This window comes from Eulemur rufifrons, chromosome 4 (assembly GCF_041146395.1).
Source record: "Eulemur rufifrons isolate Redbay chromosome 4, OSU_ERuf_1, whole genome shotgun sequence".
In the NCBI taxonomy this organism is placed as follows: Eukaryota; Metazoa; Chordata; class Mammalia; order Primates; family Lemuridae; genus Eulemur; species Eulemur rufifrons.
This window is the reverse complement of record NC_090986.1, coordinates 73,405,517-73,427,199: the sequence shown is the minus strand read 5'-3', so window position 1 is coordinate 73,427,199 and position 21,683 is coordinate 73,405,517.

Sequence of the window (21,683 nt, the reverse complement as noted above, 5' to 3'; positions counted from 1 at the left end):
GCTGAATGCTGTATGAAGCCTATTTTATTAGGGCCTTAATCCTATTAACAAGGAAGGAGCCCTTGTGGCCTAATCACCTCTTTAAGGTTCCACCTTTTAATACTATCGCATCATTAACACCTGAATTTTGGAGGGGACACATTCAAAGCATAGCTTATGCCAAGGCCTTACAGTAGGAGAGGGGAGGCAGAGGTGGGATTTGAACAGGCAGGATTGCTCCAGAACTTGCGCTCTGAATTATGCATGACCTGCATTTATGGCCGTGATGTTTTCAATGGCTGGATGAATCCGGTGCTTCTCTGCGCCTGAGCTAATAACTCCTGGGGAAATTTAGGGGCTCAGAAACACCCAGCAACTAATTTAAGTCATTAGTGACTATTCAAGTTAGATTCACATTGGTTTGCTTGAAAAAATAGCCACTGATTTACAACGAGAAGAGACATTGCTGGCTTAGAGAGCTGCACAGAGCCTCTACCGTTTCTAGAAGGAGAGATTGTAAGTGGCAGATTTGTAAGACAAAGTACTTACTAGATTGGCAATAAAAAGTGCATTAAACACTCCAATCCAAACCACTAGTGAGTGGGGAAATCAGACATTACCATTGCTACGTGCCGCTCCCAGGCAGGGCAGGCTTCATGGCAGTGTGACCAGAGCAACTGTATGCACAGGTCCTGAACTGGGTTTAATGTTCTTCTGCGAGTGTCTTGAAATTCTTAATATAATGTTCTCTTTGAACTTGTGTTTTGTGAGGCTGATGGGCCAGTGTAGCATGCGCACGGGCAGAGGGGATGTGCCAGGCAGCGGTGCACACACGGACCGCTGTGGTCCAGCAACAGGCAGGGGCGCGGGGGCCAGTGTGCACATGCAGCAGTCGGCCTGGTCTCACATGTGTGCCTTGGGGACATCCAGGTCCTGTGGTTTTCCGAGGGGGTGGTCAGGCCAGGATCTGCCACAGCAGCTGCAGAAGTGGCAATGGCAGCTCTACCAATCATAGAAAATTTCAGAGGAGATATTAAAATAACATTGTATCAATTCACATTGAAAGTTAACTTTAGACTTACATAAAACTGATTTGCACAGAACTAAAACTTCTAGAGAAATCGTTCTGTGAGAATCATCCGTTCTAGGTGTAATAAAATTTGTATTTTGATACAACTTACTGGAAATTTATCCCCATACAATATTGCAAAATATTCCCAATCATGCTTTCACAGCCCAAAAAATACTCTTAATAACTCCAGTAACAGTTACATACTCAGAAAGACCCTTCTCAAAATTAAATATTATCAAAAATTATTTGTAATCTTGTATTTGCAAAGGTGACTGATAGTGCTTTCAATTATATGTATCTACTAAAAATAAAGTTGCCGAATGTATAGATTTTGATGATCTAATCAATTTCTAGAAAAGTGAGCCCCCAAAATCTTATGATCAATCAAGACATCACATTAATAAAATATTATCATTTATTGCATTATATACAATTGACACCAAAATATTATTTTGCAAAACTGTATGTTCACATTGTTATTCGTACATCACTATTACCCCTAGTACTTTTTTGTAAGTACCAAGATATTTTTAAAGAAAAAAAATCTTTATATTTCACTATCTTTCATAGTATTTTTTCCTGCTTTTTAAACAAGAGGTCTTCATTTTCATTTTGCTTTGGATCCTTCAAATTACGTATCCAGTCCCGCTTCCAGGAGAAGGAAAGAAAAAAGGATTCGGTTCTCTTGCAAGAGTCCACACTTCCTTTTTATCATGATGAAGAACACAGATGTGCAGCAGAGGAAACAGCTCTGGGTGGGTGGAGAGCGGGTCTTGAAGCAGAAGGAGCAAGTGCCACCTCCTGGCGTCTGGCCAGGCCACACCTCGATTTAGGGACAGGCTGAGCTTTCTCCTGGTTGCCAAAGCAGCACATGAGGTGTTGGATGACATTAAATATGAAGGAAACCTGAGGAGAAGAGATTTTTTTCCCCCAGCCATTACTCTTGTAAAAAGCATTGGTATGTTTTCTGAGTATTTTTACTTTCACCCTCTTTTCTTTCTCCAGAATCCGAGGCGGTTTATTAGGGAAAAGGCGACTGCGGAACAGCCGGGCGTCCGCGGTGCTGGAGGTGAGCCCAGCTTTGCCTTTTATCGCAGTGACCTTTACAAACTACCCAAGCCCTCAACTCTCCACTTTCTCCGTATGTGGCTGTGAAGGGCACGGTGACAACTGGGACATTCTGGTTACACTGCTTTGATTCCTGCTGAGGAAGCAGCAGTTTCACCTACCATTGCTTTTGTGTCATCGGAGCAAATGTCAACACAGTGGAAAAGGCAAATAACAAGTTAGCATTATTATGAAAGTAGTTTTGATCTTGTAGACCCCCGGAAAGAGTCTCTGGACCTCCAGGGAGGGCTCTGCAGACCACATTTGAGAAGCACTGTTCCCTGGTGTCATTTGGAGGATTCCGGCAGCAAGACCTGAGCCCCAGTACTAGGGGGTGAGGGAGGAGGCCAGGAGCCTGAGAGAGGAAAAACAAGCAGAACACACGGGGCAAGCCCTCTAATGAGTGGATTAAAACTTAAACCAAATGTAGAAACACATAAGAGTAGTCAATTATACTTTTAAAAGACTTCCTGCATGATTTTTGAGCTGCAAACACTAGTAAATGAATGCAATGAGGGTGGGAGTCACTGCTGAGATTTGCATCACCGGCCTGCAAGTTCAACTGGAGGCAAAATACAAGGAGAAGACCATCGTGAGAGAACATAACGGGTTTCTGGAGGATGTATTTTGGAAAAACTAACGTGAATAAAAGAAGATCCACAGAGGAGAAAATGAACAGATGGAGAAGAGGCAATGGTTAAACTAATGCAAGAAGAAAATGTCACTGAGATTAAGAACAACCTGACAACCTGAATGTGCACGTTGAAACTATTCACTGCGCTCCAAGCAGAAGGGGTGAGAAAAAAAATACAGTCACTGAAGCTAGTTTGGGAAATTTTTAAATTTCAAGAATGAAGAGAAAATATGACAGATTTCTAGACAGAAATAACCAGTTATTTAAAGAATCAGACTGTCATTCAATGTTTCCTGTGCCACACCTTATGCAGAAGACGGTGGAATGGCATCTGACTGCTGAGAGGAAAGGGAGGCGCCCTGAGGTCCCTGCACCCACTCAGGATGCCATTGGCCTTCTGGGAGGAGGAGGAAAGCACAGGTGTGCTGTGATCCAGAGCGTGTCACTCACACATCCGGGATACCAGAGGAAACTACTAGAGGAAGACTATAGCCAAACAGCATCGTAGCCACACCCACCACCAAAGATGGGAGCAGAAGAGCAGGAAAAGAAACAGTGTTCTGCGATGCATGTGTATTTAAATCCAATGACAACAATAGACCCCAATGAGAATTCCAAAACTAAAAAGGGCAATTCTAATAATAATATGGAACTAAAAGTATTAAGCTATTTCAGAAAAACCTAGAAGTTAGGGGTGAAGGCAGAGCAAGGTGAAATGAAGCAAAGCACCTTAAAAGATTTTACCTTAGGCCGGGCGTGGTGGCTCACGCCTGTAATCCTAGCACTCTGGGAGGCCCAGGCGGGTGGATCGCTCAAGGTCAGGAGTTCAAGGTACCAGCCTGAGCAAGAGTGAGACCCTGTCTCTACTAAAAATAGAAAGAAATTATCTGGCCAACTAAAATATATATAGAAAAAATTAGCCAAGCATGGTGGCACATGCCTGTAGTCCCAGCTACTCGGGAGACTGAGGCGGTAGAATCGCTTGAGCCCAGGAGTTTGAGGTTGCTGTGAGCTAGGCTGACGCCACGGCACTCACTCTAGCCCGGGCAACAAAGCGAGACTCTGTCTCAAAAAAAAAAAAAAAAAAAAAAAAAAAAAGATTTTACCTTGGTCTAGGTAAAGGTAGAGTTGAGACAAACAGAGAGAAGTGAAAATGTTCTAGAAGAGTGATCTTGTTGGGATGACTATCTTGGTGAAGGAAATAAATTACAGTTTGTTTAGTTAAAAAAAAAAAAAAAAGACAAGAATGTGTGTTTTCTTGTGAGCTCCAAGAGAGGGGAGGCATTTATGGGACAGAAAATTACAGGAGAACAGTATCAACAAAAGGACAAAGATAATGAAAAGAAACTTATGGGAACCAGCAAAAAAACAGCAAAAGGAAAAAGAGGAGACAACAAAGTAAACCAAAGTGAACACAAAGTAAACATATAATTAGTCGGAATAAAAGAAAGTACTGAAAATACAATGAAGTCATCAAAAACAAGGGAAGTCTGAGAAACTATCAGAGCCAAGAGGAGCCTGAGGGACATGACAACTGACTGCAATGTGGTGTCCCGGATGGGATCTTGGGATCTTGGAACAGAAAAGGGACATTTGGTAAAAACTAAAGAAATCTGCTATTGTTTTTAGTTTAAGCCAAAAATGGAATTATAAGGCTACAGCAGGTCTTACAAAACCCAAAGAATGGGATGCAATTGAGCCTGTGATTCAAACTTTCAGTAGGGACTGATGTGCTCTTGTGAGCCAGGAAATTTTGTTTTCCTCCATGTGTCAGTTCGGCTTTTTTCTTGCATGTCTGTTTCTGCAATGTTTGATGTGGTGGTCTGGCTGTCCAACCACATGGTGGAAAATGGCCAGTGACAGTTCCTGGATTTATATCTCCTTTATGAACAGACTATTTGTTCATGCATTCATTCATTTATTCATTCATATAAAAATGTTTCTTGCTTGCCCATTATGTGTCAGGTTCTCTGCTATGTTCTACTATGTTTTGAGGCTAAGATAAAGCAGACATCCCATCCATGAAGCTTATTTGATAGATAGTAGGAGAGAAAGACTTCACATTTCTTGTACAAATAAATGTATCATTACAAGTGAGACAAGTGCCAAGAAGAAAGAGTTCTGTGCATTATGACACTGTTCCCCAACTGAGTCTAGGGTGTCAAGGAGGACTTCTGTGGAAAGTGACATGACATTGAGACCTAAGCCTAAATAGGAGTTACCCAGCCAATGGGGGCAGGTGTGGCGAACACCATCATAGAAAAGTTCGGTGAAGGGCCAAGGGAGAGAGATGGAAAGTTCACCTATTTATCCTGAGCCCATAGTGAATGTTTAATACAAGGTAGACTCAATAAATTTCCGTTTACCTAATACAAATTTATTTATTTAGTAATTCCTAAAGAACATGCAGTTTTTTCATGTCCAGGTAATATTTGCAGAAATAGTTGCTCATATACTTGACCACATGCAAAACTTTAATCTCAAAAAGATAATTTGGAAACTTAGAAAACATTGATGATTTCCTAGAAAAATATAAATCATTAAAGTTAAGTGAAGAAGTAGAAAATTTGAATAGAACAGGCACTGTAGAAGAGATTAGAAAAGTGATTAAAATGTGTTACTGAAAAAGTTAACAGGATTTGATAATTTCATAGCTGAATACTATTTAACCTTAAAGAATGAGCAATTCTGATGTGAGTTAAACTATTTAACACTACAGAATAAGAGGGACAAGTTCTTACTATATCTATGAAGGAAATCTGATTACTAAAACCTTATAAAGATACCATAAAAAGATCAATATCAACTATTAGATGCAAAAAAGTCTAAATATGATTTTGGCTTGAACAAATGTATTAGCAGGCTAATACATTACGGCCAAGTAGAGTTTATTGCAAGAGTGCAAGGTTGGATGGGTTTCAGGAAATCCAGCAATGTAATTCATTAAATCAACATATTAAAGCAGAAAAATAAATGAACATGTCAATACATGTTGAAAACTCATTCTGATAAAAATTCAGAAGCTATTCTTAGTAACAACTTATGAAAATATGTATACAAGGAACCTTTTAAAATATGATCAAAACTACAAAAACAAGCAAACATTGTTCTAAACAGCAAAACACTTCAATTATGGTCAGGAACTAGATAAGATTGCTTGGTCTTGCCATTATTATTATCTTAGAGGTCTTAGCAAATGGAATAAAAAAGCAGTAAAATAATTTGTATAAGCCAGCCATGGTGGTGCACACCTATAGTTCCAGATATGCAGGAGACTGAGGTCAGAGGATCCCTTGAAAGAAGTTTGAGTCCAACCTGGACAACACAGTGAGACCCTGTCACTAAAATAAAATAAAATTAAACTAAAAATAATGATTTGTATAAACACTGGAAAAAAATAGTAAAATTCTTTTTGTTGATAATATTATATTCTTGGAAAACCCAACAGACTTATATGAAAAAAATACTTAAATTGATAAGAGAATTTTTTAAAATGAAGAGATATAAAATATGTATACATAACAATCAATAGCAAAAATAATCTAAACATGGAAATGGGAAAAATTAATTCATTATTACAACAAAATGCAAAGAAATACTGTGTGAAGAAAAGTATAAAGTCCTGAGAGCCATACTCAGACAAATGGAAAATTCTATTAAGTTCTTAAGTGTGTAGATTGAAAATAGTGAAAATGTTAGATCTCTCAAAATTCAAATAATATACAATAATATAAAATGATCTTGAAGCTTATATGGGAAAACAAAATGTCCAACAATAAAATATATGAAAAGAATAGTGAATGTAGATATCAAAACATACTGTAAAGTCACTACAATCAAATAAATAAGGCACTGATTTTTGAAATAAATAACCCTGCTAGAGGCATTGAATATAGACATAGATTCCAAGGTACATGCTATTTTAATATATTATGAAGCTGTGAGTTCAATTCCACGTGTGAAGGAAGGTGCTGGCTCAACTTGCTGTCCGTCCAGAAGGAAATAGAAATGAGTCCTTGTTTCTCAGAATATATATATATAAACAAATTCTGGATTACTGAAGATTTCAATGTAAAAATAAGTAGATAGATAAATGAATGAATGAATGAATTTACATAAGAAAATCTAGGAACCTGCACGTACAAGTTAGGATTTGTGGAGACTTCCTAACCAAGACAAGAAACCAAAAGCTGTAGAATATTGAAACGAGGTCAATGAGAAATTACATTAACAGTGTATCTGTATCACAGATGATAGATAAAAGTTAACAAAGTTAATAAAACACCAAGAGTTCTTACTAAGGGGCAGCAAATAATAGAATATAGACGTGGATGGACAATTTACCCAAAAGTAGGTACAATGGTCATAAACACACATGATACTCAAAATTACTGGTAATCAAGGAAATGCAAATGAAAGTAACACTGCAGTGTCCTTTCATAGATATGTCATTAACAACATCAGCAAAATAGAATGATAACACTATCACCCTCCTTAGAGGTAAGGATGTAGAGAAAAAGGTATTGTCATTTTTTGCAAATGAAATGGGAATTTTCCCAGAGTTTTAGCACATTAAGAAGAGGGGCAGGAATCTGTGTGTGTAAAAGGCTTTGCATGATAGCTGGACACTGGGAATGTCAACAAAACCGTGAGACTGAACCTCGCAGACTTACTCAGGCCATCTACTCACTTGGGAACTAGAGAGAGGCTGCAGAGGTCGAGTAGGGCTGACCGCTCTGCGCCATGTCAAACACGGCCCTGGCTATGGGCAGACCTCTTCTCCTGATTTTCTCCCTCCAGTTGGGTTATTCCTTCTTCCCCTGGCCATCACCTGCTTATTCCCTGACCAAAGTCTTAGGGTCTTTGAAGACCCACTATTTCTCCTTATTGATCAATCACAAGGTTAGTTTAGAGCCATTGTAGCATTAGAGCCATTGCTGTGTTAACTAACCTTTAAAGAAGGTGCACCTTTTAAATAACCCTTGCTACAGACTTTGAATGGAAGCTCAGCACTCTCAAAGCTGAGTGGGGAGGAGAGGGCTTGCAGCCCATTCCTGTCTCGTCCCAGGGAGTGCTGCCTCCCCTTCTTCTACAATTCTCTCATACCAAACTCCAGTTACAATCCCTTCTGCCTCCCTCTGGTGTGGCACTCTGAGTATCCTGAGATGAGCTATTTTTCTGGGGTTAGAAACAGAAAACAATTCATAGAATCACTATGATACTTGCACTAGTATGGAAGAGTAGATGTTCAAGACAGAATGTTGGAGAACAAACCTCTCATAGCTTGTCCTCTGGAAAAAACAAAACAAAACAAAAAAAAACCCCAAACCCCAGGCTTTCCAAATTTTCAGGCTTCTCAGAAACTGTGTTCCGCCTGCTGCTAAGAACTGCTCTGTTCCTGTAGAGGTGGGTGATTATGGGAAAGCCATTTCTGGGTGAATGGCCACATTAAGCAATAGCAACAAAAGACTCCCTGATGAATTTTGCCACTTTGTGTGACCCCACCTCTTTCATCTAAATTTCAGAGATGTTAATGCACCGATAAGAACGGCTACCACAGTTTTAATTTGCATAATGATGCTCTGAGCATAAGTTCTTTGAGAATAGTTGAATTTTGAGGCTGTGGTTTCAAGAGACCCTCTGCTGGGGCCTGACGTGTGCCCTCATATGTCCAGTCTTGAGGACTCCACTTTCATGTATGGGCTCTCGTTTTTGAGAATATCCAAGCATGCAAATGTCCAGTATGGTTGGAAATAGACATTCTTTAAAACTACGTATGGTCTGACCTGGCTCAGGCACTGCCTGATGACTCAGCGGATATTTGCTCAGTAGCTCAGGGAGGTGCTGGGTGGAGGTGGAGGCAGAACAATATCTTCTGAGACCTGGAAGCCCCATCTATAGGGGTCCTTTTTTTATACTCATCTTCTCCTCCTCAACACCCTCCCCCCGAATCTATACCTGCCTCTCTGCTCTGAGGTCCAAAAACAGTTCTATGAGGCTGCACACACATTTTCTCTCTCTGAGCCTCCCTGCCTGGGAGCAAGCTCACACTGAGACAGTTGCTCAGTGAGCGCAGACAGAATCAGGAGGGAGGGCTGGGACGCTGTGCCTCTGTCTCCTTGGAGAGATGCACACACGGGAAGCAGGCTCGGGAAGCCCATCGCCAAGTTCCCTCTTCCCAGGCAGGCCTCGGATGAGCACTCCAGACTTTCGCCTCTGACATGCCCTTTCCTGTGGTTCCAAGACTGGCCAACTGCCCACCTGGGCAGAACATTCTTTATGGTTTGATAGAACCAGCTTCTCGTCATTCTGAACTGGGGGCCGTTCTGTCGTTTCAAGGTGACTGCACTTTTCTGCTTGGCGCCCTGTGTATGCCTCTCAAAGTGTTACCGCCTTTGCAGGCCTAAGTGTGAGGAGTGTCCGATGCCCGGTCCCAGCCCAGTGCCGGCCAGTGTCTCCGGCTGGGAACCGATGCGTCTACTTTCCTGGCTCCTGTCTTCCTTAGTTAAGTCTGTTGATGATCGGGGCACATTGAAGGGGTGTTTATTTGGCACATTTCTCTCCCTCTCTTTTACGGGGAATCTAGGAAAGGAAGATAGAGCACGAATAAGCACAAGCCCAAGCCCAGGTGGGTTTCAGATGAGGGCGTACAGGGCAAGGGCACCGACACGCTCTCCCTGTCGCCCTCATCACTGTTTTCTAACAAACAACCTGACAGATGGCCAGTGTCCCTTGGCAAGTTCTAAAGGTGATAAACTGTTACAATTCACCCTCTGTTTACAATACATACTAGTGGCAGCTTCCTCCGGAAGCGATGGGGGCAGTCCTGGCGGGCTGGCACCTCCCGTGGGGTGGGGGAGCTCGTGCCCAGGGTGTGGGCAGGAAGGGTTGGTTATTGCATCACCTGAGACAATTTAAAGACAGAACAACACCAACTAAAATTCAAACTGCTTTTCGTTATCACCGTGCGTTGGCAGTGCCAAACAATTTTAGTGACAAATATTTTCTTGTTCTAAGTTTTAATGAATTGCTGCAGTGGCTGCTGAGTTTTGATAAAATCCACGTAAGCTTAAATTAGCATATTTTATTATCTGTCCTTCGGTAAACATTTTAAAAGGCTACAGGAAAGTTAATTCAGAGAACTCATCGTCAGCTTAATCAGTCCCTGACCCAGGCAGACTTAGCTACATGGGTTTGTTTCAAGAGTAAATAAGAGTTTGGAATGGTCCTGTTTTGCTGTGGGCACAATTCGGTTCCCGTTTCCAATTCCTGTGATGTTGTAAACTGTGGAGTTGAAATAAACATGACGGCACAGTGATTGTGAAGAGGAAGAAGCAGGACTTGAGTTAGCTGAGTTCTTGCGTTTCATGTGATCACTTGGAACTTTGATTTTTGCTTAAAATTTAGAACTGCGAACGATGGTGAGATGGCATTTCACACTCACTGAGATGACCACGATCCAAAAGGTAGAAAATAACGTGAAGAAATTGGAATCCTGGCCGGGCGCGGTGGCTCACGCCTGTAATCCTAGCACTCTGGGAGGCCGAGGCGGGTGGATCACTCAAGGTCAGGAGTTCGAGACCAGCCTGAGCGAGACCCCGTCTCTACTAAAAATAGAAAGACATTATATGGACAACTAAAAAAAATCTATATAGAAAAAATTAGCCGGGCATGGTGGCGCATGCCTGTAGTCCCAGCTACTCGGGAGGCTGAGGCAGTAGGATCGCTTAAGCCGAGGAGTCTGAGGTTGCTGTGAGCTAAGCTGACGCCACGGCACTCACTCTAGCCTGGGCAACAAAGTGAGACTCTGTCTCAACAAAAAAAAAAAAAGAAATTGGAATCCTCATGCAGTGCTGGTGGGAGTGTAAAATAGTGCAGGTGCTTTGGAAAATGGTTTGGCAGTTCCCTAAAAAGTTAAACAAAAATCTACCAGATGGTCCAGCGATTCCACTCCTAGGTATCCACCCAAGAGAAATGAACTTCTGACAAAAAACAGGCTTTGCAAACCTGTTTTTTCTTTAACTTGCTCTTGGAATCACTCTGTTATTCCTGCCGCATTCTGTTGTTAAAGCAAATCAATACATACAGCCCACACTTGAGGGGAGGAGAACTAATTAAGCTCTACCTCTTGAAGGAAGGGGCATCAAATAATTTGTGGACATATTTTAGAAACACCGTGCCCTCTTAACCAAGTTTTGATCTACACTTTTTTTTAGGACGGAGATGTTTATGGCTGTAAAGATGAGAATACTGTAAGAAAAGAATCACTTTGCTTTCCTTTTGTCTTCCACTGACATTATATCATCTATGTCAAGCAGATGCCTGTGTCTTGTAAATGTATTATTTGATTATTTAAAAAAATTTTTTTTCTGTTTCCTTTACATTCTGAAAATATCCGTACATTTTGGACCTTAGGCATCCTGACACCATTCTTAGAGGTTATGCTCATCTTTTGAATTTCTTCTTGGTATTTTGCCCTGTTTCCAAGAAATGAGGCATAATGCCAATGCCATAAGATATTATTGCCAGGAACCCTGGAATGCTGAAATCTTGATCACCTCTTACCAATCCCTCCCACTAGGCTCTGAAGTATCTCTGTACAGGGGAACAACAGCAGAAGGGAATCAAAAGGTGTCTTTATTAATTGCTGTGTAAATGTCTGAGAACTGTAGTGAAAGGTAAGGGCTCCTACTGTGAGTCTAAATCTTAGGACCAGCACGCTCAGGTACACCGCCAGCCAGGAGGAGCAGGAGAGAGGAGATTCATCTCTTTACTCACTGGCCAGCTGCACGCTCACAGGAGCTCAGGATGTGTGCCATCCGGCAATGCGGTGACCACGACCACGTCCAAACAATGGCACGAACCCCAGTGGATTACAATAGCATCACCCCTCCCCCAGCCGGGTGCTGGGAGGGGCTGAGCAGAAGCTTCCTGGCTGGAGGAGTGGAAGGTGGCCCTCCCTACTGTGCTCCTTCACCTTTTAAAACCTGAACTCAACAGAAAGCTTGCTGTGCAGTCTCTTGTCGGTAGTGTCTTCTTCACTATGGAGATTACTTGCAATTATATTCGAAATTGTACTCTTTAGACAATCCACTCTGCTGACTTCTGCCCTGGATTGTCTCACAGCAAGCAAACCCCGCCCTCCACTTCCACTCTGCATGGCTTATTTCATCCTCCCCTCATAGAGGAACCCTCCTTCTCCTTAAGGGCATCAGCAGAGCAAAGACTAGATTGCCTGGATTTCAGTCGTGGCTGAGTGATTTCAGGGAACTCACTCGTCCTTTCTGTGACTCAACTTACTCTTTTAAAAACTAGAAATAGTATCTTGTTGCAAGGATTGATACATAAATTACATAAATATATACATTATGTATATGTATATATTGATATACATACATATGAGGGTCTTCAAAAAATTTGTGGACAATTTATAGATGTCAGTTTGAAAAGAGCCCTTATCAGAGCAACATGAATTCTGCTAAAGCTGAAGCAAGAACTAACAAACATCAAATTTATGGTGTATCTTGGGTGGAAGAATGGTGAAATCATTGCATCTTTACAAAAGGTTTATGAGGATAATGCCCCAAAGAAATCAGGAGTTTACAAAGGGATAACTCATTTTAAGAACGGAAAAGATGATGTTGAAGATAAAGCCTGCAGCAGCAGACCATACACACCAATTTGTGAGGAAAAAATTCATCTTGTTTGTGCCCTAATTGAAGAGGACCAATGACTAATGGCACAAACATTAGCCAACACCATAGACATCTCAATAGGTTCAGTTTACACAATTCTTACTGAAAAATTAAAGTTGAGCAAACTTTCCACTGGATGTACCCAGATCAGCTGCAGACAAGAACAGAGATTTCACTGTATATCTTAGACAGGTAACATCAAATCTTGAAGCATTTCTTTGGAGAATTGTAACAGGATATGAAACATGGCTTCACCAGTACAATCCTGAAGACAAAGCACAAACAAAGCAGTGGCTACCAAGGGGGCAACATGGTCCAGTTACAGCAAAAGCAGACTGGTCAAGAGCAAAGGTCATGGCAACATTTGGGGGGATGCTTGAAGCATTTTGCTTGTTGACTTTCTGGAGAGCCAAAGAATGATAACATCTGCTTATTGTGAGAATTTTGAGAAAGCCACAGATCTAGCAGAAAATGCCCAGGAACTTCACCAGAGAATTCTCCACCACGACAATGCTCCTGCTCATTCCTCTCATCAAACAAAAGCAAATTTGCAGGAATTTTGATTGCAAATCATTAGGTATCCACCTTACAATCCTGATTTTGCTCTTTGTAACTTATTTTTTGTTTCCTAATCTTAAAAAAAAGTCTATAAAAGCCAGGCATGATGGCACACTCTTGTAGTCCCAGCTACTCGTAAGGTTGAGGCAGGAGGATCACTTGAGGCTGGAAGTTCGAGACAAGATTAGGCAACATAATGAGATCCCCTCTCAAAAAAAAAAAAAAAAAAAATCTGTAAAGGGCACCTATTTTTTCTTCAGTTAATAATGTAAAAAAGGTTGCTTTGATATGGTTAAATTCCCAGGAATCTCAGTTTTTTAGGGATGGACTAAATGACTGGTATCATTTGTTTGCAAAAGTGTACTTGTCTGTGTCTATATATATATATACATATGAGCAGTCCCTGGTATAGAGCAAGACCTCAATGTATGCAGTTGCTGCTATCTTCTCACTTTTTCCTTAACGGGGATTTTATTTCACGTATGGGTGGAGATGACTGAGGCAGGAAGATGCAGTGCACACAGCATGCAGAGCATCAGCGGAGCTCCCAGTGTTGATGTGAACTCCTAGGTCTGGAGTTCTGCTTCACCACAGTTCTCTCTCAGTAAGCCTCACATTTCCACTTGGAAAATGCCGTGCCCGCTCGCTGCTTGGTGGGATTTTCTTGTTGTCCAGCAGGACACAAGTACTCTTCAGCCCTGGGTCCTTCTTCTGGCCTGGATTCCCTTGTCGCGGTGCTGTGGCCTTTGCCCTGTCCTGAGAATTACAGCCCTGTCACGATGTCACTTTGAGCAATCTAGTTCCAAAATCTGCATAACATCTTGACTCCAAAATGTGGGAACATGAAGAGCTGTTTGTTTCACACTCCCAAATTCTTGAACATAATGACAAAGTGTTCTTTTTTCTTCTCAGAGTGCGAAGGTCCCTCTCCTGTTACTATTCAGTTCCACATTGCAGCAGCTGTTGCTGAGTGCACCATTGTTCATGCAAAAGTATCCTGCTGATGCCTGCTCTGCAATAAGCTGAGCCCTGAACAGTAATTTAGTCGCAAGGACCAAGGAGCAGGGGTGGAGCTCTTTTAAATATGAACTTTGAGATTTATGGGGAAAATTTGGACAGCCACACAGCCCTCTGAAAAGCGAGCAATGCAGCCAAACAACTGCTGCATTTTGCCTGAAATGCTGCAGAGCTGGTTTGAGGTTTCCATTGAGCTGGCTGATGTTTTTGTGCCTTGTACATACATTGCTGGACTTGTACTGGAAGCCCTGAAAACTGGCAGAACACTCAGAAGAAATTTGCTCTCCTTTGCCACTTCCAAGTTTCTTTTTTTTTTTTTTTTTTTTTGTCGAGACAGAGTCTCACTTTGTTGCCCAGGCTAGAGTGAGTGCCGTGGCGTCAGCTTAGCTCACAGCAACCTCAGACTCCTCGGCTTAAGCGATCCTACTGCCTCAGCCTCCTGAGTAGCTGGGACTACAGGCATGTGCCACTATGCCCGGCTAATTTTTTCTATATAGATTTTTAGTTGTCTGTATAATGTCTTTCTATTTTTAGTAGAGACGGGGTCTCGCTCTTGCTCAGGCTGGTCTCAAACTCCTGACCTCGAGCGATCCACCCGCCTCGGCCTCCCAGAGTGCTAGGATTACAGGCGTGAGCCACCGCGCCCGGCCACTTCCAAGTTTCTTTGGAGTTGAGCATTCCATTTCAGGTGGTTCTAGAGGAGAAACACGGCTCTGGAGCATGCGTTCCTTCCGCCTGCTGCCCCAGGCTCAGCCTTCCCAGGTAGTGGTTCCAGCACAGCCCAGTGATGGATGGGGAATCCCACCAATGACTACCCTTTGGAGAGCATATTTAATCTCAGATGACTGATGGCCTATTTCTCTAAAACAATTCTGATTTGCCCACCTCCGTGGAAGACAGTGCTCTCTATCTGTGACTTGTAAGTCCCAATCCCAGGACTGGTAGTTAGGCCGGTTTCCTTTTTAGTTCCCCTGCAGATGAGGGAGCAACAGAGAAACTGGAGGACCACAAGGATAATGAATAGCACAAAAATTCACTCATCCTGCATTTTTGTCCAGTGCTCCTGGTTTGGTGCTTCCTCATACGACATCGTCAACTTGAGTCCCTTTGGAGCGTGTGCACATCCTGCCTCTGTTGCCCCACCAGGTGACCCCTTCTCCCTGGCTCTCACCTTGGCCCGCCAGTCTCCCTTGGGCAGAAAGTTCCTGACAAAGCTTTGCATTACAGGATTGAGGCCAACTGGATACCACACACAGTCTTGGGAATTTCTTCAGCAAATGCCTGATGGCCTTGGAAGACCTGAAAAACAAAAGCACTGGGGAGTCTCCCAGAAGAAAAGGTGGGTTTGGACGCTGTGAAGCGCATAGAGAAGAGGGACAAGGTGAAGGAAGGGTGGGCTGGGCAAGGCTGCAGGAAGAGCTCCTCTGAGTTCAAGGCAAGCTCCCCTCCCCCAGACTGTTCTGGGAAGGTGCGGCCCCCCAGCCTCCCGGGGAAGTGGAGGCCAGGTGGGGGTGGAAACCCCTCTGCCCCACACAATCCTCTTAGAAGAAAGGTCAGTCGACTTTCAGGTTTGGGCTTTTCTATGTTGCAGTAGCATTTCAAGCTCCTCTTTGTTCCCCAAATAGCTCTCATCTACCTGCTGATGCCTGAAATCCGTGTAACAGGAGACAAAGCATCTGATTCCCAATAAAGGGATAAAAGGCTTAATTATGCAAATATGGAGTGGAGTAGCTCTGTCTGAAACTCATTCATATTAAAATGTCATCAGTCAGCTTTTCAGCAGGTGGGCTGACTGATACACAGGAAATGGGGTTCTGGAACAGTAGGGCACTAAAGAGACCTGCTCCACCTTGCTGCGAGAATCCGGACCCTGAAAGGGAAGGCGGTGAAGCCACATGCACTGCCCACCTTCCCGGGGGGCTGCTGGAGGGGGGCTCTTCAGCTGTGCCCAGGAAACCACATGGTGGTGTTGCCCATGAGATAACCCAGATTTAGGGAAATGAATCAACATTTGTCTATTGTGTGATTATCTTCTGGGGCCAAAGGGCTGAGCCACGCCTCACAGGCAAGTAGATGAGAGCAGGCTTTCTCCCAAAGTCCACTGATATATTCCTGTTGCTGTCACATCATGTGTTCCTCAAATAATGAGGACTCGGGGGACTCAGCCCTCAGAGCGAGGTGGGCTTGGGGTCCCTGGGGTGCTTGCCTCCAGCTGAAGGTGTTCACTCCTTCCTGGAGAGGAGGGCAAAGCCAGGGCAGGCTGGAAAGGTCAGGTTTGGGTTCATGGGCTGCAAGAGGGGCCACTTTCACCAGCAGCTTTAGGTTATGCTCCACTTGTGCTTCTCTTCTGCCCAGTCTGTTGGGTGAGTCTGATCACCAGTGACAGCCCAGGCTCAGGTGTGCTGTGGGATTAGCACACCTGACTAAACTTGGACCGGCTCCAGAGGGGTGGCAAGGGGAGAGCCGGTCCTCCCTGGGAGGCCTGGTGGGTGTTGACAGAGCAGAAGGGCAGTGAGCTGTCGGGGTGGCTGTCAGCAGGGGTGGCAGCAACAGGAGCCACCTTTGAGCACCCAAGAGATGCTCGTCTTGGAAACTCCCTGAAGTATCTGGAGGCCTTTGAGACAGGCTAATTTCTGGAAATCAGAACAACCAGGGACTCGTTCTATTATCATTTAGGCATAAAAAATAAACATTACGGCCCAGGAAATGTGACTTTCTGACATCCATCCATGCATCCCTCGCCAGCCCTGCTTCCCAACCGGCTGGAGGATGCGGCCGTCTCGCGTCAGCAGGCAGGGAGCTCACAGGAGGCATTTGCTCAGGTTGCAGAATTGTGTTTTTGTTCTCAAGGACTAGGTATGCAGAGAATAGATGGATTGATAATTCTCACCAGTATAATTTTAGCAATTCTAGTGGAGCTGGAGGGAAGAAAACAGGATGTCATTTTGAATAGTTCTCCAGCCCGGGCTCTCCTGACGACATTACTGAAAACTGCAAGCCCTCCACTGCTCATCTTCTGACTTTGTTTTGGCTTTCTCTGTAGAGCTCATCTGGTCAATTATGTATCTTGTTTCTTTTATTTTGTTTCTTCTCCACTTGACCACAAGTGCTATGAGAACAGGGAGTTTTGTCTGTTTTATTCACTGATTTTATTCATCGTTTTATTCCCTGAACACCTAAGACCAGGATCTGGCACGTCTGGGTGCTCCGTACACACTTACTGAACAAATGAAGGAGGCAGATGTTCCCATTTGTTGTAAGGACGATGTCCAGCATTTGTTGATTTCAGAAATAGTCACATTTGCTTTTTTGGAAGAACAATTATTTCTCCATTCTTTGTACTATTGGGGAGGGTTAAAGTAGTGCAAACACAAAACGTAAGTTATTTCATTAGCTTTGGAATACTCTGCACAGTGTTCCTGAGTTATGACTTCCATTTCTATGGCTTCTATCATCTTCATGTCCAGTTTTCATGGGCCTGGTTCATTTTAACAAACACTTATAGAGTGATGCAATAGAAACGTCCTTCCAGATGGAGTTTCAAAATAACATAAAACATGGTCCCTGTCCTTAAGAGCTTATAATCCAGCAGGAGAACTAGGCTCTGGATGATCAGTAAGAAGTTGGGGAGGGGAAGGCCAATGCAAAGTCACTGGGACCTGAAGGACTGGTTGGGTATCACGGGACCATTAGGTGCATGGTCAGGAGAGGCAGGGGTGACATGACTCAAGCTAATCAAGTAACTCCAGCCTTGGACACTCATCACTCTCTTGAATTTCAGATCTTGTATTAGCCAGAGTTCTCCAGAGAAACAGAACCAACAGGAGATATATATGGAGATTTATTATGAAGAATTGGCTCACATGATTATGGAGACTGAGAAATGCCACAGTCTGCTGTCTAAAAGATGGAGACCCAGGAAAGCCAGTGCTGTAATTCGGTCTGAGTCTGAAGGCCTGAGGAGAACCAATGATGTAAATCCCGGTCTAAGGGCAGGAGAAGATAACATGAGATGTCCCAGCTCAAGCAGTGAGTGAGGGGAAAAAAAGGGTAGATTTCTCCTTCCTCCGCCTTCTGTTCTATTGGGTTCCTCCATGGACTGGATGATGCCTGCCCACATTGGGAAGGGCAGCCTACAGTTGACCCTTGAACAACATGGGGGGTGGGGACACTTGACTGCCCCCAACAGTCGAAGATCCATGTGTGACTTTTGTTCCCCCAAAACTTAACTACTAATAGCCTACTGCTGACCAGAAGCCTTACAGATATATAAGTAGATATATAAATAGTTGATTAACATGTATTTGGTGTGTTATATGTATTATACAGTATATTCCTATAATAAAGAGAAAAGAAAAATGTTATTAATAAAATCATAAGAAAAAAATATATTTAGTATTCATTCAGCGGAAATGGGTCATCATAAAGGTGTTTTCCTTAGTCTTCATGTTGAGTAAGCTGAGGAGGAAGAGGAGGAAGAGGAGGAAGAGGAGGAAGAGGAGGAGGAGGGTTGGTCTTGTGTCTCAGCAGTGGCAGAGGCAGAGGAGTTGGAGGAGGTGGAAGGGAGGCAGGAAAAGCAGGCATGCTCAGTGTAACTTTATGGAAACACATCATAATTTCCGTCTGAGTGTTTTGCTTTTTCATCTCTCTAAAAATATTTCTGTATGGTACCAATCCTTCTTCCATCAATTGCCTCATCATAGAAGGGTCCGTGTTGTACAAGAATTCAAAAGCAGTCAATAATCCAAACCCTCTGCCAGACTGTCCAGTGTCAGTCTGTTGTTGGCACTGCTTCCTCTATGTCTTCTTCCTCATCGTCTGGCACTGGTTTGGAAGCACTCATCTCTGTCAAGTCATCTTTTGTTAATTCCTCTAGTGTGGTGTCTATTAGCTCTTGCATTTTTCCAAGATTTTGAAACTCTTCAGCCACCACCTTTGTTCGCCACATTCACAGTCTCTTTCATGATCTCCTTCATTGTCTCTGTTGTGAATCCAGATGCACAACATCTGGACACAGTTTTCTCCAGCAGCAATTTACTGTTGTGGGTTTCACGGCTTTCACGTTTTTTTTCTATATCAATGACGGCATCTTCAATGGTGTAGTCCTTCCAGACTTTCAGGGTTCTCTTCCATAATGCTGACAATCTTTTCCATGAAGTACCTTGTGTAATAAGCCTTAAAGGTTCTTGACTCCCTGATCTATAGGCTGAATTAGAGGCTTTGTGTTTCAGGGAAGGTAGATCACTTTGATGCCTTTGGTGTTAAACTCATGGGGCTCTGGGTGCCACTTCTGGCAGTGAGACGTGGTCCAGGCTTACTGCTCGCTCATCCCCAGGGCCAGCCTACGCCTGTGACAAGCAATGGGCGTTATAACAAGAGAGGGAGGAGTGAGCCTGGCATTCAAGCCTTTCCTGCTGATTGGGAGTTTCTCCTTGGAGATCTCACCAGTAACTTCATCTTATCAGCTCTTGCCATCTTCAGATCATGTGACACCCAGACAGATCTGGTGCTCCCTGGGTCATGCCACTAAGGATACTATTTTGGTTTTAAAAGTGTCTGCTCTGAGATTGATCAGATGAATAGCAAATTTACCTAAATATTCCACATTAAGTAGGAAATGGGACAGCAGTGTGTCCTAAAATGAGAGGAAAGGCAGGTTATCTCGGATTAGTGTCCGCTCAGGAAAGCCAGGTGGTGAGACGGCTCTGATGTTGTCCAATATGGAAACCAAAGGGGTGAAGAATACTGGCAAAGGGGTGTAGCTTCAGCTCCTTGCTCCTGCACCTCGCAACAAGCTGAGTCTGCTTTAGTCCATTGGAAATCTCTGTCATTAAAACCAGTGTGATTTCACTTCTCCGCCTCTTGGCTCTAGTTTGCTCACTGGGGTCCAAACTCCTCTGACCCAGGTAAGATGTCCTGTCCTCTGACCCCCCTAGGAGTCACTGCTGCCTCTGGGCTCTCATAGACTCCACTGGGTATTCTATATTTGTGAATTCAGCTACCCACTAAAATTTATTTGTAACCCCAGATCAATATTCGCAGTGATTTCATGGTCATCTGTGGACATTTGCAGAGTGTCAGAAATTGGAGTCCCTGATGTGTGTGCACATTCCCAGCTGAGGTTGGACAATGTCACCTCTGCCTTTTTGTTTCAGACCTCATACCTTTTATGGCCATGTTTGTTGATTACCATGTCTTTCAAATTTTTGTGCTTTTTGGTGGTAATATCACTATTTAAATGGCCCCCAGGTGTAGCATTAAAGTGCTGTCTGGTGTTCCTAAGTGCAAGAAGGCAGGGGTAAGCCTTATGGAGAAAATATATGTATTAGATGAGCTTCATTTAGGCCTGAGTTATAGGGCTGTTGGCTGTGAGTTCAATGTTAATAAATCAACACTATGGTACCTCCAGAAAAAGGAAGAGGAAATTCACCCATCTGTATATGAGGCTGCTCTGGAAAGTGCTAAAGTGCCTCCTATACTATGTGATAAAAAGGTAGAAAAGTGGCTAAATTTGTGAATTTACGAGATGACAACTGATATTTTAAAAGTGTGTTAAAAAACAGCATTGTTGTGAGGCTGAAAGCCCAAGGATTTACAGTTCCATTACCCAGGGTCAGAGAAATGTTAAACCCGTCTCAGGGTTTTATTATAAAGAAATACTGCAGATGATTGATTTGTAAGAAATATATTAATATATTAAATAAGGTGTCTTTATACAGAAACATAATAAAAAGGTCATGTAGTGGTGGAATGACACAAATATTGTGACCAGAGGCTCACAGGAACCTAACCCTGTATTTCCCCTAGGAGCAGTGGTTCAGTGTGCACAAATTCAGTGTTCACGTGGCTTTGTGGAACAGAACTACCGTGAAAAATGAGAAGCAACTGTATGTCACTGTTTCTGCTCGCTATGTCTTCTCTGTAACAGCACCTCTGCCTGCCAGTGTCCCACTCCTGTTCAATGTTAAATAAAAGTGTGTTGAATAAATAAACGTCTTGTGCAGGCAAGCTTGCTTCAGAGGTGCAGCGTTACCTGGAATTGCGAGCCTCCACTGTGCATGAGGAGGATGTGGGCTAGGAGTCATCTGGGTGGCCTCATGGGTAGGATTGTTAGAATTGAAGTAAACACTACCTTTAAGAAAATCTACAAAGGATGTAGTCTGCCTAAGGGATGTCAAAGTTGTACACTGTCAGTTGTTCAAACTTCACAGCTTTGCAAAATTACAATGCTGAAAGGTCAGGTATTTAAACTCTTTGTGCACTCAGCACATATTGATTTTCCTTTTGAGTCTGCATATGACGTTCCACTTGGCTGGGGTCTATTTTATTCTTTTACCTTATTTTCCCGAGAATAAGTCACATGACCAGTTTTTCTGTGACCAAATATCAAAACACGGAAGTAGAACAGTTTCCTATCTAAGAATTTCATGAAGTATGTTTGGAATCAAATTTGAGTTCATATGATCCATGTACCCAGGACAATATTTGTAGCCTGTGGCTGCCAGAATGACAACCATGTTCTCTTCTGTCATATAGAAGAGGAAAAGGGGCCACTGAATTCCTCCTTTGCCTACAATGAATGAAAGTAGAACTTTCAAGTAATGGGAGAAGGTATGGGTGA